Raw genomic sequence first — 6,000 nt, forward strand, 5'->3', positions numbered from 1 at the left:
CGCACACTGCGCCCGGCCCGCCACAGGAGTCGCTGGTGTGCGATGGGACAAGGATATCCCTACCGGCCAAACCCTCCCTAACCCGGACGACGCTAGGCCAATTGTGCGTCGCCCCACGGACCTCCCGGTTGCGGCCGGCTGCGACAGAGCCTGGGCGTAAACCCAGAATCTCTGGTGGCACAGCTAGCACTGCGATGCAGTGCCCTAGACCACTGCGCCACCGGGAGGCCTATTGCGTTACTTTTTATTGTATTTTTTTTACTTTAGTTTATTTAGTAAATATTTTCTTAAGTAAATAAGTAAGCTCTACACCTGTTTTATTCGGCACATGTAACAAATAAAAGTATTTGATTTGATTGTGTTCACTCTCCTGAACATTGCCCAGACCAGCCTAAGGTCATTCCTATTGATCTAGCTCAGGTTTCCTGCAAGGAGAAGGAGGGTCGACCCGTAACATGAATTAGTAATGGAAGGGACCCAAAATCTATAGTCTGATGAGGAGCTGAAAATGATACAATACTCTAACATGTCTGTTACTTGTTACTCTTCTCAACCTTAGGACTGGAAAAGGGATACTTTCAGGAGGGATTTGGTCCATGTCTGTAGGTGTGAGACAGTATACAATACATCTGTTTCTATGGTTAAAAGAAATTGAGAGCAGGTGTGGGTGTGTTTGTGTGGGAGGGGATTCAACAATTGCAGTGCCTCCCTTGTCTATGTGGAGAGTGGGTATGATGAATGTGGAGAAGAGAATGGGTGTGTTTGAGTTGTAAGGCTAAAGCAAACGACTGTAGACGAAACTCAGGGAGAGGTGCAACTGACAACCGAAAGTCGGACATTAATGGGAGGTTTTCTTCTCCAAACCCAGATCACGCACTCACAAACTGAAATATGTGTGTGTACATTGTACAATCAATCAGTGAGAGAGAGCCTCAAATATCACATTCATTTGTATATCCAAACAAGTCAAACCAAAAAAAACTATTGATTGGTTGACAAAAGATCATCCCACAATGCAGGTGATTGCTGCAGGATGAAGTCAGTGAAGAGCAACTGCAGAAACTTGTAGTGGACAGCAGTCAAAACTTCATGACCTTTGATAACATGATTTTTGTAAAGTTCATGCAGTCGTCTGTAGGCGCAAGTTGGACAATTTATATCCCATAATGCAACACACTTTGGAAGGCGGTGACCAACGATGCCCAACGACCTGACAAAGTGCTCTGCTCGAATGTTCCCAAAGTGTGTGTGTGAGAGAATAATCTGTCACATGGCACTTAGTGAGCTGGTGATTGTGTCTGCTGAGTAGGTGGGGGAGGAGGGATAAGGTTAAATCTTTCAGCGCTACCATAGCATTATGATAATGACATTATCTTCTGTAACATTGTCATGTCCAACTGCCTTCACTAATTACGACAATTTTTTTTCAGTTTTATGATTTTGATATCAATAGCAAAAAGTTTTTTTTAATGTAAGCCAGTAAAATCACAAGGTGTCAAAACAGGTTGTTCCAGACCAATAGCATAAAGGTTTTCAGGGCCTATGGGCCCTGGTTAGTGCACTGTATAGGGAAAGGGTGCCATTTGGTACACAGCCTAAGAGGATAACTGCTAAGAGGATATGACGCACCGGTGCCAATAATGGAGCAGAAGCCTGATGAGCTATCATGGCTGCTGTGTCTCTGACATGGAACCAAACCCAGGGACAGTGTCCCAGGGGAAATTTAGAGGAAAAGCCAATAGGAGAGAAAAAATGGTGCTCAGGAAATAGCACTCACTAAAATATCATGGCCATTTACTCAACCACTAAATACCGGATTGTACGGTATACAGTGTGTGTGTGTCTGTGTGTGTCTGTGTGTGCGTGAGTCCCGTGTAGCTCAGTTGGTAGAGCGTTGCGCTTGTAACACCAGGGTTGTGGGTTTAATTTACATGGTGGACCAGTATGTAAAAAAAGAAGGATGAAAATGTATGCTCTGGATAATAGTGTCTGCTACATGACTAAAATGTCAATGTAAACATGTATGAGTGTGTGTTTGTGCAATACATGTTTAATAAGTGTTTTTATTCAGAATATTTATTTGGGACAAATGGTCCTTCTTTGGCCAACAGCATGTGGTCAGGTTTGATATACATATCCAAAAAGTGACCATTGCTTGAAAATCAATCTAGAGACCTTTCATCACAGTAAGTGCTACTGCTTTCAGGTGTGCAGAGTATAAAAAAATCAATCAGCACATTGACTCAGACTACTACCCTACTGCTGTAATTCCTCCCACATCCTCCATTACTTCTCTACCATAATAAGAAACACATACATAATAACATTTTAAAAATCACCTTTATTTAACCAGGTAGTCCAGTTGAGAACAAGTTCTCATTTACAACTACGACCTGGCCAAGATAAAGCAAAGCAGTGCGACAAAAACAACAACACGGGCTGCAGGTGGCCTAGTGGTTAGAGCGTTGGACTAGTAACCGAAAGGTTGTAAGATCGAATCCCTGAGCTGACAAGGTAAAAATCTGTCATTCTGCCTCTGAACAAGGCAGTTAACCCACGGTTCCTAGGCTGTCATTGAAAATAAGAATTTGTTCTTAACTGACTTGCGTAGTTAAATAAAGGTAAAAAACAAAACAGAGTTACACATAAACAAATGTACGGCGGTGACCCGTTCCTGTAGGTTCATGCTCTACAACATTCGCAGAGTACGACCCTGCCTCACGCAGGAAGCGGCGCAGGTCCTAATCCAGGCACTTGTCATCTCCCGTCTGGATTACTGCAACTCGCTGTTGGCTGGGCTCCCTGCCTGTGCCATTAAACCCCTACAACTCATCCAGAACGCCGCAGCCCGTCTGGTGTTCAACTTTCCCAAGTTCTCTCACGTCACCCCGCTCCTCCGCTCTCTCCACTGGCTTCCAGTTGAAGCTCGCATCCGCTACAAGACCATGGTGCTTGCCTACGGAGCTGTGAGGGGAACGGCACCTCCGTACCTTCAGGCTCTGATCAGGCCCTACACCCAAACAAGGGCACTGCGTTCATCCACCTCTGGCCTGCTCGCCTCCCTACCTCTGAGGAAGTACAGTTCCCGCTCAGCCCAGTCAAAACTGTTCGCTGCTCTGGCACCCCAATGGTGGAACAAACTCCCTCACGACGCCAGGTCAGCGGAGTCAATCACCACCTTCCGGAGACACCTGAAACCCCACCTCTTTAAGGAATACCTAGGATAGGATAAAGTAATCCTTCTAACCCCCCCCCCCCCCCCCTTAAAAGAGTTAGATGCACTATTGTAAAGTGGTTGTTCCACTGGATATCATAAGGTGAATGCACCAATTTGTAAGTCGCTCTGGATAAGAGCGTCTGCTAAATGACTTAAATGTAATGTAAATGTACAGTCAATTACACAATAGAAAGATCTATGTACAGTGTGTGGAAATGTAGAAGAGTAGGGAGGTAAGGCAATAAACAGGCCAGAGGCTAAATAATTCAAATGTAGCATTAACACTGGAGTGATGCTGTGCAAGTAGAGATACTGGGGTGCAAGAGGGTAAGTAATAATATGGGGATGAGGTAGTTGGGTGAGCTATTTACAGGTACAGTGATCAGTAAGCTGCTCTGACAGCTGATGCTTAAAGTTAGAGAGGGAGATATAAGACTCCAGCTTCAGTGATTTTTGCAAATCGTTCCAGTCATTGGCAGCAGAGAACTGGAAGGAAAGGCGGCCAAAGTAAGTGTTGGCTTTGGGGATGACCATTGAAATATACCTGCTGGAGTAGTTCATGAACATTTACATATATACTATAGAACCATAAACAGAAGTAGGTACCATAAGAAGTTGTCTCGTCATAGCAGTCATAACATTAGAAAAAGACCCCCCACCTCCAATGTCAATTGGTTGCATTGGTCAATGTGGAAGTCCTAAATGTGTGGATGCCGGTGATTGGATTGTCAATGTGCTGGATTTAGTTTATGACACCACACGCCCATTGTAAATCTTTAGGCAGCAAACAAATCATTTGTCCTCTCAGTGTGGAGGATTGAAATGTATGGTGGGTCTATGGAGAAACTACCTCAGAATGGTAACATGCAATAAATGGACTTTGGGACAACATATTTCATCAGCCAAAAAGGTGGTAACAACGATATATGGAATATGAAAATTATTGTCGTTTTTGTTATGTTATTAAAAGTCTACGAAAACATTGGAACTTGAAAAGTTTTCATAATATATACATACTGTGTGTATTATCCCGATCAAAGATAGTGTTTTTGTAAAGATAAACTGTGAATTTAGTTGTCCAAATCCATACCTTGCCTCGTAACTACAGTTGAAGTCGGAAGTTTATATACACTTAGGTTGGAGTCATTAAAACGTATTTTTCAACCGTTCCACAAATGTTTTGTTAAACAAACTATAGTTTTGGCAAGTCGGTTTAGGACATCTACTTTGTGCATGACACAAGTCATTTTTTACAGACAGATTATTTCACTTATAACTCACTGTATCACAATTTCAGTGGGTCAGAAGATTACATACACTAAGTTGACTGTGCCTTTAAACTGCTTTGAAAATTCCAGAAAATGATGTCGTGGCTTTAGAAGCTTCTGATAGGCTAATTGACATCATTTGAGTCAATTGGAGGTGTACCTGTGGATGTATTTCAAGGCCTACCTTCAAATTCAGTGCCTCTTTGCTTGACATCATGGGAAATTCAAAAGAAATCAGCCAAGACCTCATAAAAAAATTGGAGACCTCCACAAGTCTGGTTCATGAGCAATTTCCAAACCCCTGAAGGTACCACTTTCATCTGTACAAAGAATAGTACGCAAGTATAAACACCATGGGACCACGCAGCCGTCATACCGCTCAGGAAGGAGACGCGTTCTGTCTCCTAGAGATAAACGTACTTTGGTGCGAAAAGTGCAAATCAATCCCAGAACAACAGCAAAGAACCTTGTGAAGATGCTGGAGGAAACAGGTACAAAAGTATCTATATCCACAGTAAAACGAGTACTATATTGACATAACCTGAAATGCCGCTCAGCAAGGAAGAAGCCTCTGCTCCAACACCGCCATAAAAAAGCCAGACTACGGTTTGCAACTGCACATGGGGACAAAGATTGTACTTTTTGAAGAAATGTCCTCTGGTCTGATGAAACAAAAATAGAACTGTTTGGCCATAATGACCATCGTTATGTTTGGAGTAAATAGGGGGTGGCTTGCAAGCCGAAGAACACCATCCTAACCGTGAAGCACGGGGGTAGCAGCATCATGTTGTGGGGGTGCTTTGCTGCAGGAGGGTATGGTGCACTTCACAAAATAGATGGCATCATGAGGCAGGAAAATTATGTGGATATATTGAAGCAGCATCTCAAGACATCAGTCAGGAAGTTAAAGCTTGGTCGCAAATGGGTCTTCCAAATGGACATGTTTCTACGAACATTACGGATACTTTTTGGAATTTTCGTCTGCCTTTCAGGACCAGAACAAGCCTGTGGTTTTCTGAACATAACGCGCAAACCAAAAGGCGGTTTTTGGTTATAAAACTAATCTTTATCGAACAAAAAGAACATTTATTGTGTAACTTGGGAGTCTCGTGAGTGCAAACATCCGAAGATTATCAAAGGTAAGCGATTCATTTTATTGCTTTTCTGACTTTCGTGACCAAGCTAATTTGGGGCTGTTCTTACTGTTTTGTCTAGTGATTGATAAACTCACAAACGCTTGGATTGCTTTCGCTGTAAAGCATATTTTCAAAATCTGACACGATAGGTGGATTAACAACAAGCTAAGCTGTATTTTGGTATATTTCACTTGTGATTTCATGATTAGAAATATTTTTAGTATTATTTTTGAATTTGGCGCTCTGTAATTCAGCGGTTGTTTACGAAAATGATCCATGCGGCAAGAAATTAATCTATCTGGAGTCTGGAGAAAAGTTTTTTTCCACAGACCTGGAGGGAAGCTAAACTCCTTCCGCTTCCCCAAAATGATAAGGCTCC

The sequence above is a fragment of the Salvelinus alpinus genome, chromosome 10 (assembly GCF_045679555.1).
Source record: "Salvelinus alpinus chromosome 10, SLU_Salpinus.1, whole genome shotgun sequence".
Lineage (NCBI taxonomy): Eukaryota > Metazoa > Chordata > Actinopteri > Salmoniformes > Salmonidae > Salvelinus > Salvelinus alpinus.